Source organism: Pyrus communis, chromosome 1 (genome assembly GCF_963583255.1).
Source record: "Pyrus communis chromosome 1, drPyrComm1.1, whole genome shotgun sequence".
NCBI classification, from domain to species: Eukaryota; Viridiplantae; Streptophyta; class Magnoliopsida; order Rosales; family Rosaceae; genus Pyrus; species Pyrus communis.
In genome coordinates this window covers 32,005,692-32,017,050 of record NC_084803.1, presented here as the reverse complement: position 1 = coordinate 32,017,050, position 11,359 = coordinate 32,005,692, and the positions used below count along the sequence as shown (strand labels likewise).

The window sequence follows — 11,359 nt, the reverse complement described above, 5'->3', positions numbered from 1 at the left end:
AGAATTGAACGGTTAAAGGGCAACACTTTGGAAAGCTTTGTGCCAACAAGTTCCTCCATTGTCCGTGAAGAAGAGGAAGGGAAACCGTCTAGTCCAACAAGTGAAGGATCTGAGCACTTTAATTGGGAAAGAGAAGAAGAGATGGCGGGCAACCAAGATGATCTTCGAGCTTTGGAGGATTTTGCTCAACCAATCATACCAAATTCACCTTCATGCATCTTGCTGCCCACAGAAGCTAGAAACTATGATCTTAAATCTTCACATTTCCATATGTTTCCTTCTTTTTATGGTTTACCTAATGAAGATCCTTTAGCTCATATTAAAGAATTTTATAATGTTGTGAGTGGTTTACCTTTACAGGGAGTAAGTGAAGCAAATCTGAGGATGAGAGTGTTCCCTTACACCTTGAAAGATAGAGCCAAGGGTTGGTTGATGACTCTAGTACCTGGTTCACTCACCACATGGGATGCCGTGGCTAAGAAATTTTTGGAAAAGTTCTTTTCCACTCAAAAGACAGCCACATTAAGGGGACAAATCTTCAACTTCAAACAAGATGATGGAGAACCTTTCAATGAGTGTTGGGAGTGCTTTAAAGGCCTTTTGTTGCAATGTCCACACTATGGGTTACCTCTTCACTTACAAATGCAAATTTTCTATGATGGACTAACCCAAACATGTCAATCAACTGTTGATAATGCAGCAGGTGGAGCTTTGAAGAAAAAGAATGCTCAAGAGTCATATAACATTTATGAGATGTTGGGATCTAATGCTCAACACAAAGATGTAAGGGGTAAGAGAGTTGGAGTATATGAAACAAGCTCTAATCATGATCTTTCTTTGCAGGTAGCTAACCTAGAAAAGAAGCTTGAATCCGTGCTCAACATGGTGCCAAAAGCAAGTGAAGTGTGTGCCATTTGCAACATACCAAGCCACCTTACTCATCAATGTCCATCTAAGGAGGCTTACCCCGAGTATGTCCAAGAGCAAGTGAACCTCATGAATTCTTACAATCAAAGGCCAAAGAATGATCTGTATTCCAATACATATAACCCAAGTTGGAGAGATCATCCCAATCTTTCGTGGAAGAACAACAATCAATTCCAAAACTTCCAACCAAAACCTACACTTGAAGATACGGTTAAATTGTTAGCCCAAAATACCTTGCAATTCCAACAAACCACCAATAGCACTCTCCAACAACATTCGGCGGCTCTAACCACAATGGAGACACAATTGGGGCAGATTGCAGATGCCTTGAGCCAAAGAGAGGTTGGAAAGTTTCCAAGCCAACCCGTGATACTCCAAAGGAACCAAGAGCAAGCCAAAGCAATCACTACACTTAAAAGTGGTAAGGTTATCAATAATAGAGTTGGCAATGAAGTTACTAATGAATCTGATCATGTGAATGCAGGGGTTACTCGAGGAGAAAATGAGAAATCAAATGAGGAACCAAGCCATGCTACTCCCTCGTTTGAAGCACCAAATCTTCACAAGGCCGAGAAACCTTACACTCCACCAATACCATTCCCTGGAAGACTTACCAAGAGCAAGCAGGATAAGTCATTTAAGGAGATTTTTGATATTCTAAGTAAAGTAAATGTTAACTTACCTTTGCTTGATGTCATTAGGAACATGCCAGCTTATGGGAAGTTCTTCAAAGAGTTAAACAACTACAAAAGCAAGTATGGACCACATGAGAAGGTAGTGGTGTCCGAGAATGTAAGTGCCGTGTTGCAAAGAAAACTTCCACCAAAGCTCAAGGATCCAGGAAGTTTTTCTATCAACATCACCATAGGAGACAAGAAGGTAGAGAAGGCGATGCTTGACTTAGGTGCTAGCATCAACTTAATGCCTTATTCCGTATACCTTCAACTAGGTTTGGGGGAATTGAAAGCCACCACCATCTCATTACAACTTGCGGACAGATCCATGAAATATCCAAGAGGTATAGTGGAGGATATTCTAGTTCAAATTGATAAACTAATCTTGCCTGCGGATTTTGTAGTGTTGGACATGGAAGAAGCTCCTATACATGACCGAGAATTGCCTATTTTGCTTGGGAGACCGTTTATGGCCACGGCCAAGACCATCATTGATGTGCAAAATGGACTCCTCACTATGACAGTGCTAGGAGAGACCGTTCAATTCAAAGTGTTTGAGTCTCTTTCACATCATTCTTCATCTCTTGATTGTTATGCCATTGATGTGCTTGATTCGCTTGTTTTCTCTAAGTTCTTGCAGGCACAATCTAATGAACCATTACAAACTGTTTTGAGTCAATCTCAAGATGAGTTTGATGAAGAAGATGCACTCATGGAAGAGGTAGCTGCCTTGAAAGCATTGGCACCGTATCCTTTGAATATTTTACCTCTTTTAGAGCCTTTAGAACCATCGAGGTCACATTTAATCCCTTCCACTGTTAAGGCACCAAAACTTAAACTTAAACCACTTCCACCACATCTAAAGTATGCATATCTAGCTGAATTTGAAACTCTTCCAGTTATCATAACTTCTGACCTCACCCCAAATGAAGAAGATAAACTAATTAGGGTGTTAAAAGAGTTCAAATCAATTATTGGTTGGTCTATTGCAGATATCAAGGGAATAAGCCCTACCATGTGCATGCATAGGATTCTTTTGGAAGAAGGAGCAAAGTCAACCCGTGAACCACAAAGGAGGCTCAATCCACACATGAAGGAAGTTGTGAGGAATGAAGTGTTGAAGTTGTTAGATGTGGGGATCATATATCCCATTTCTGATAGGAAATGGGTGAGTGTTATTCAGGTGGTACCTAAGAAGGTGGGAATCACGGTAATGAAGAATGAAAACAAAGAGCTTGTGCCCACAAAGCCCATGGCTAGTTGGCGTGTTTGCACCGATTACAGGAAGTTGAATTCTAGCACTAGAAAAGATTACTTTCCTATGCCTTTCATAGATCAAATGCTTGAGAGATTGGCAGGTTACTCACGCTATTGTTTTCTTGATGGTTACTAAGGTTACAATCAAATTGCAATTGCTCCGGAGGATCAAGAGAAAACTACCTTTACTTGCCCGTTTGGCACATTTGCATATAGGAGAATGCCTTTTGGACTTTGCAATGCTCCAGCAACATTCCAAAGATGCATGTTGGCAATTTTTTTTGACATGGTAGAAAGATTCATTGAGGTATTTATGGATGACTTTTCAGTGTTTGGTTCCTCTTTTGATGAATGTCTTAACCATCTCTCTTTAGTACTTCAAAGATGTCAGGAAACAAATTTGGTTCTCAATTGGGAAAAGTGCCAATTTATGGTGAAACAAGGAATTGTGTTGGGGCATGTAATCTCTAGCCAAGGAATAGAGGTGGACAAAGCCAAAATTGACATCATCACCAATATGGCAGCTCCCACAACCGTGAAGGGAGTAAGAAGTTTTTTGGGACATGCGGGTTTTTATCGTCGTTTCATTAAGAACTTTTCAATGATCACTCGTCCATTATGCAATCTGTTAGCTAAAGATGTTGTATTTCATCTTGATAAAGCTTGTATGGATGCATTCAATACTTTGAAACATGAATTAACCTCAACCCCTATTATTATGGCACCAGATTGGTCTTTACCTTTTGAATTAATGTGTGATGCCTTTGACTATGCTATTGGTGCAGTTTTAGGGCAAAGGGTGAACAAGCTCCCACACGTGATCTACTATGCAAGCCGGACTCTAAATGATGCTCAACTTAACTATTCCACAACTGAAAAGGAGTTGCTTGCTATTGTTTTTGCCTTAGAGAAGTTTCGGTCATATCTTGTTGGATCTAAAGTTATTGTGTTTTCTGATCATGCAGCCCTTAGGTACTTGATGACAAAAAAGGATGCTAAGCCACGCTTAATTAGATGGATACTCTTACTACAAGAGTTTGACTTGGAAATTCGAGATAAGAAGGGAAGTGATAATGTTGTGGCTGACCATTTGTCACGACTCAATGAAAATCATGGAGTTGGACAACTTTTGCCTCTAAATGAATCATTTCCTGATGAACAACTCCTTGTTATTCAAGAAAAAGAACCATGGTATGCTGATTTTGTTAATTATCTTGTTTGTGGTATAATTAGAAATGACCTTTCTTTTCAGGAAAGAAAGAAGTTCCTTGCCATGGTAAAGCACTACGTTTGGGACGAACCATATTTGTTTAAATATTGCCCTGACCAAATCATTAGGAGGTGTGTCCCAGAGAGTGAGCAACAAAGCATTCTAACGTTCAGCCATACATTGGCATGTGGAGGACATTTTGGTGCCAAAAAGACATCTCTAAAGGTTTTACAATCTGGTTTCTTTTGGCCTACTTTATTCAAAGATGCTTTTGATTTTTGTTCTAAGTGTGATAGGTGCCAGAAAATGGGGAACATTAGCCGAAGAAATGAGATGCCATTGAACAACATTTTGGTGGTGGAGCTCTTTGATGTTTGGGGAATCGATTTCATGGGACCATTTCCATCCTCTTTTGGTTACTTATACATATTAGTGGCAGTAGATTATGTATCCAAATGGGTTGAAGCCATTGCTACAATAACTAATGATCATAAGGTTGTTTTGAATTTTCTTAAAGATGTGATTTTTTGTAGGTTTGGAACCCCAAGAGCTATTATTAGTGATGGTGGCAGCCATTTCTGCAACAAACCCTTTGAATCCTTGATGAAGAAGTACAACATCAACCACAAAGTGGCAACCCCGTACCATCCTCAAACCTCAGGACAAGTGGAGATTAGCAATAGGGAGATCAAAAACATTTTGATGAAGACCGTAAGCCCTACAAGGAAGGATTGGTCACTGAGGTTGAATGATGCACTGTGGGCATATAGAACAGCATATAAGACCCCCATTGACATGAGTCCTTATCGCCTTGTGTTTGGGAAAGCTTGTCATTTGCCAATGGAGCTTGAACACCGTGCATATTGGGCCATCAAGAAGTTCAACTTTGATTACAAGGATGCTGGAATAGCAAGGAAGCTCCAACTTAATGAGTTGGAAGAACTCAGAAATGAAGCATATCAGAATGCCAAAATCTACAAGGAACGGACTAAGCTCTATCATGACAAGGCCATCCTACGGAAGGAGTTTCACCAAGGTATGAAAGTACTGTTGTATGACTCACGTTTGAGACGTTTTCCAGGTAAATTGAAGTCTAGGTGGGTGGGACCATTTAAGGTGCTGCAAACATTTCCCCACGGAGCTGTGGAAATAGAGAACATGAAGAATGGCACCTCTTTTAAAGTCAATGGGCAGCGATTGAAACCATATTTGGAGAAAGTGGAGGAAGAGCAAGTTTATCAAGTTGTAGATTTTCTTGAGTTTACAACACCGTGAACAAGCTACCATGTCTTGCCTAGACATTAAATAAAGCGCTTACTAGGAGGCAACCTAGTGTGGTTTGTGTTCTTCCCTCATTTTGTGTTTATATTGTCACCATTCCATATTCTTTGCCTACTTGCATTACATACAATTTTAAGCATCGAGGACAATGCTTTGGTTAGGTTTGGGTGTGGGATGGAAGGTTTGTGTTTTTTTTTTTTTTTTTTTTTGTGTTAGTTGTGTTAGTTTTGGTTAAGTGTGTTTTTGCTTACTAATACGAATGTATATAAGGGCTATGTTTGTAGAAAAACTATTGGGTTGCTATGAAAAAGGGTTTTATGACACGGGACATGTCATAACTTTCGAAGGGGTGTTTTTAAGTTCATGTCGGAGCACAAAGGTAAGCCGCCTCCCCGAATTTCACTTTTCTTTTATACTAATATGTTGTTAATGATTCAGGCATCCACTCTAGAATTTAAACCATTACCGGATCATTTCAAATACCACCCTCCATTCAAAGATCAATTCCATGCCGTTTGATTTGATTAAAAAAAAAAAAAAAAAAAAAAAAGATACTAAACATGGAGAAAGATGGAGCTTCACAAAGGTTGTTTACGTGAAGCCCTACTACGAGGCATAGAAGCGGGAGGCATAGAAGCGGGAGGCATCGGAGCGGAAGCCATCGGAGCTAGAGCATTCCAGGCCTCAATACTTGGCCAAGCGCTGGATGACCCAGGAAAAAGGTGCCTCTGGAGATAAGCCGCAAGCCTTTGACGGTCACTGTGAATTCGACCCTCAGATTCTTGCAGCTCATCAAGCTTCCTCTTCATGCCCGACGAATAGTTATTTGCAAGCACATACAAACTTCTATTCTCGTACTTAAGCTGCTGGATCTCTTGCTTAAGACTTTCCACCTCTGCCATCAATGATTCCACCTGACGGGAGCGGGCAAGCAGGCGTTGGCCCATGTTGGACACAGAACTCGCACACTGAACACTAAGTGCGAGGGACTCTTGAACGGCCAACTCATCGGACCGTCCTGACAGCAGCCTACTATCTTTTGGAGTGAGGAGGTTCCTAGCTACTATTGTAGCTATTGTGGCGTCCTGCATCACGGAGTCTTCACCTGTAAGAAGACCGTTAGAAGATAAGAAAGAAGGGCGCCATACGTTACCTTGACGCGGCGCGCCCGTATCACTGCTAAGGCTCAATTCCAAGCTAAGGTTCGATGGGTTTGCCATTTTTCAAAAGTGTTCAAAGAGAAGGGATGGAGTTAAATTTCAAAGGGCCGGAGTCGATTTTCAAGAATGGGAAATCTTCAGAGTGTGTTTGTTGGTGGTGATCGATACCTCTATAAAAAGCCAAGGCGACGCGTCCACCGATTCAAAAAGCCGTAATTTTGGCGACGCTTTCTCGGCTTTTCAGAAGACGTGTTCAACTTTGTCAAAAGATTTCTTCTTTTCAGAAAACACGTGGAGGCCATCATCGCAACTACACATCTTTAGCCGACAGGCGCAAAGTCCCGCGACGCTTTCTCTGCTTTTCAGAAAACGCGTGCAGCTTTGTCAAAAGGAGCCGCATCCGCACTACTACGTGTCGTTTAGAAAGCAAAGGGGCGCCTGCTCAGAAATCGAAGGGGCGTCGTTCAGAAATCGAAGAGGCGCCTGCTATTTCAAAAAGCCGGATTTGTGGGATCAAAACGTTTGTCGACAATGGTAAAAGAATAGTACCACCACTTGATATTATCTCTATATATGTCGACCTTCGTCTTTTATGGCAAGGAAAACCTGAAGAAAATGCCCAACTCTCCCTCACCTTTGAGGGCGCACTCCCAGCAAAGCCTTTCGAAATACTCAATTCTTTCTTCTTCCCCAAAGATGATACCAGATGCCTGGAGTACAGATGACCCAGGAGGAAACGACGGATTGAAGTGTGCTGATTCATTCACCGCTTCTTCAAAAGCAAAGGTATCTCATATCATCAAGGTCAAAAGCAAAAGTATCTCATATCATGCTCTTTCCCTGTCTTTTTCTTTGTCCTTGTTCTTACTCGCATGGCAAAGTGAAAGAAGCAATCAGCCGGCACTTGGAGTCAGTCTTCTGTTCTGGAGCCAACTGCCTGGAATCTATTCCTGATTACTTACCTAGCGTTGCTCTCGAGTAGTCATCTTCAACGGTTGATACACTTCCAGAGAAGGGACCACTTCTGCGAAGATTGAACAAAGAAACAGATAAAAGGAGGAAGCTCAGACCTTCGAGGAAGACCAAAAGAATCCTGCTGCCCAGTTCAAGAGTAGCACAAAGGAAAATCAACGATGGGCGGAAACCAGTTCAAGAGTAAGCCTGTGGAATCACAAAGATCAAAGCCTCAATGCAATCACCAAGGAGAAGAGGGAATTTACACTCCATAACTAGATTTGCATCCCTAAACTCTTCTCTTTGTTAATTACATTTTGCCATGTTTAGTATGTTTAAGTGCTTTTTGTGTGTTTACTTTTGTTTTGTGTGAATCTATGCTTAAAACATTGAGGACAATGTTTGATTTAAGTGTGGGGGGGTAACTAATGATGTTAATGCAAATTCGTGGGATTTTATCACCCATAACTTCAAATGTTGTTCCTTGCTGTTTTAAGGTGTTTTTAAATTGTTTTAGAGTGTTTTAGTGTGTTTTGTTTTATAACTCCGAAAATCACATAAAAATTTGAAAAAAAATGTTTTGAAAAGCCTAAAAAGAGTGTTTTGAGTCGTTTTTGTGTGTTTGTGTCTTAGGGTACCTTCCAACACAATGATAAGGATTTGGTTTGTAATTGCATGACGGTTAAAAAGAGTTATAAACATGGATGAAAGTTTGATTTACTCTTGGTATATGCTTGGTTATGGTTATAATGTATGACTTCACATGCAATCATAAAAGAAAAATTCGTTTTTGTAACATGCTTGAAGGAAGGAACTCAAACAAACGCTACAACCTTGTGAGACTTGAGCCTAAACATTCTTTGGAGAGTTATTTTCTGTGATTCTTTGTTTTCTAAAGTTGTTGCATGATCTCATTATTCCTTGCTTGGTTGCTACTTAGAATGCAATTGTATCATGCTAGAACTAAATGCTAGAACTTATATCCATTTCATTCAAAGCATTGAATTGCATAACATATATCAAGATAAAGTTGTGTAGTTGCCACCATAGCCAAATAGCCTTACTTCCCATATTTCGTATTTGTTGTAAGTTTTAACCCCTTTGAGCCTTGTTTAACCTATGTTCTTTGTTAACCCATGTTATCCTTACCTAGCCTAGAATAGGACCATCCATGCCTTTGTTCTTAAAGCATAGTAAGCATGACGGAAAATGAATTCCTTTTTGATTAATATGTTGCAGAAAATAAGTGTGGGGGAAGGATTATTGATGAGAGTTGTTGTGCCATAGGCACGGCTAAAAAAAAAAAAAAAAAAAAAAAAAAAAAAAATGAAAAAGAAAAGAAAAATAAGAGTTGTTTGAATTTCCCCTATTAGTCTAAAAGTTGTTTTCAGCGCTCTAAAGGGAATTCTAAGTGCCTAATTCAATACTTTGCTCACTATTGCTTTAAGAATGTTTGTTTATCCTTCACCTTTCATTGTTAACCAGTACCCTAGCCACGTTACACCCCTTTGACTTCTATCTTGATCGTTATGTGTTCAATAATGTGGAGTTTGGATTTGATATGAGCTTATGGAATCAATGGTTCTCATTCTAAGTAGTAGCATTCCATTCATGAGATCATATTCATGTCATTATCGTAAATCCAGAAAATGCTTTCTTTGTTATAACATATGTGAGATACTAGTCTTTCATGTTTACATCAATCTCTCACATATAACTAGTGTAGGGTGTGTAGTCAGAAAATCTGTGTGAAAATAGAGTGCATTCTAGTAAGGAATTGAGTAAATTCTCTAAAGCATGTTACTACATTTGAAATGTGTTTTAATTGCTTAATTGTGAACTAGTATGTGGTGACTATGATTAAGAATGTACTTAAGTGTAAAGATGGCTAAAATCTGTGAGAATAATGATTTTTAACTTGTCATGTGCATTGGAAATCCCTAAGACGGTTGTTGGAAGGTATAGGTTATGTTTTACTTGTTTAGTGTCGTTTTGTTTATTTGTTATTATTTTGTTTTGCTCGAGGACTAGCAAAAGCTAAGTGTGGGGGAATTTGATAGGAGCATATTTAGGCGACTTACTTAGCTTGTTTTCATGCATCTATGTTGTTAATTCATAATTGTTTTAGTAGTTTAAGCCATTTTCGTGTGTTTTTAGGTTCATATGGCTAAGGAAGCAAAAAGATGCATTTTGGAGCATTTTGGAGCAAAATTGGGCTTGGAATGGATAGCATATGCTTGGAGCCAAAGTGTTGGACGAATTTGAAAGCCTTGTATGCACTTTGGACATAAAACAAAGGGCCTAGCCCAATCAAACAATCCTTTGAGCCATGCAAAACCTCTAGCCCAATCAACAACCCTTAGCCACATGCATTCACATGCATCACAACCCCAAAACCATCAAGAAACACCATTCACACACACATGCACTTACTCCTTCATCATTACACCACCTTCTCCATCTTTATTCCACATGCATTCATCATAATTCACCCTAGCTACCACCATTCACACACACATGCACTTATTCTTTCATCATTGCACCACCATTCACACACACATGCACTTACTCTTTCATCATTGCACCACCAATTCAACACATGCATTCACACACCAACAACCTAGCTCTTTTTCCATCATTATTTCATCCACATGCACTCTCAATCATAACAACCACATTCACTCTTAAACAATCACCCACATATTCTCCCATTCCCCCTATAAAAACCCATGCATTCATACACAAAAATATCATCTCATTTTCATACACAAGACACCACAAACACATCCAATCTTCCCCTTTGCCGCAAGCTCCCATTCCATTTCTACACAATCTCTTCTCGGCTTCATTCCATTCCATACACTCTCCCATTCGCAGAAACCATTCAACCTTAGCCGCTCCACCTTCATTTACAACACACTTGGAGCACCAACACCGAAGGCAACTCTTAAGGGATTTCAACATCAGTTTTGCTTCAAGGGTTCTTTCTCCTTAATTCTATGTTCATTCATGTTGTATATTTTTATATCAAACATTCTGTAAACATGAAGTGTAACTAATTTCTTTCTAGGGATTCGATGTAGCCTTGCAAGATTGCCATGTAGTTATTTCAGAATGCTCAGTTGATCCATCTATTTCTTGTTTCATTCTCTGATTTAATTGTGACTTTGTGTGTTGATTTTAATGCTTGATCATCATTTGAATTAACCACAGGTTGTTTAGCCAAGATTAAAGCACACATCATGCATAATCTTGGTGGATATGTGAATGAATGAAGGGAATGTTTTGCAAACATCCTGCCGAGTGTTCCCTTTGGTTTTGTGAAAGTTTCTTGTGCACTATATATTCTTGATTAGGAACCAAAGTTGCACATCACAATTAGGCTCATGATTATAGACATTTGATCAAATCCACACATCATATGGTTGATCATATCTAAGTGAAACAAACTCAAGAAATAGGTAGATGGATGAGTATAATCTGATTCAACAAGCATGGCCTTGGGTTAGCAATGGTAAAATCGAATCCCTAGCTTCATCTCCATTGGTACTATCTCATTTTATTAGCTGTTGATTCATTAATTTTGTGTTTACTTCATTTCCTTATGCTTTCAAGTTACAACAACAAATCTGCCTACATTGATTAGTTTTATTTCTCTAGTAAAGAGTTCTTGCAAAACAAGTGATTATATAGGTCCAATTAGTCCCTGTGGATTCGACACCCTTACTTGTGCCATTATACTAAACATATTCTAGCATGAAGAAGGAAAACAACAATCATATACTTATGGAGCTATTGGCTAGCCATGATTGATGAGATATGGATAAGTCGTACAGGTCACTATAGGTGACTCCGACTTATATGCTAGCCAGGATTGATGAGATATGGATAAGTCG

At 39.4% G+C, this 11,359-nt stretch overlaps 1 non-coding gene across 1 annotated transcript; it reads right to left on the bottom strand.

Moving 5' to 3' along the window:
* Positions 1 to 515: 515 nt before the first annotated feature.
* Positions 516 to 626, bottom strand: LOC137720299 (small nucleolar RNA R71). The gene has a single exon (XR_011066489.1). It is a non-coding gene; the product is annotated as a small nucleolar RNA R71 (small nucleolar RNA).
* Positions 627 to 11,359: the final 10,733 nt, after the last annotated feature.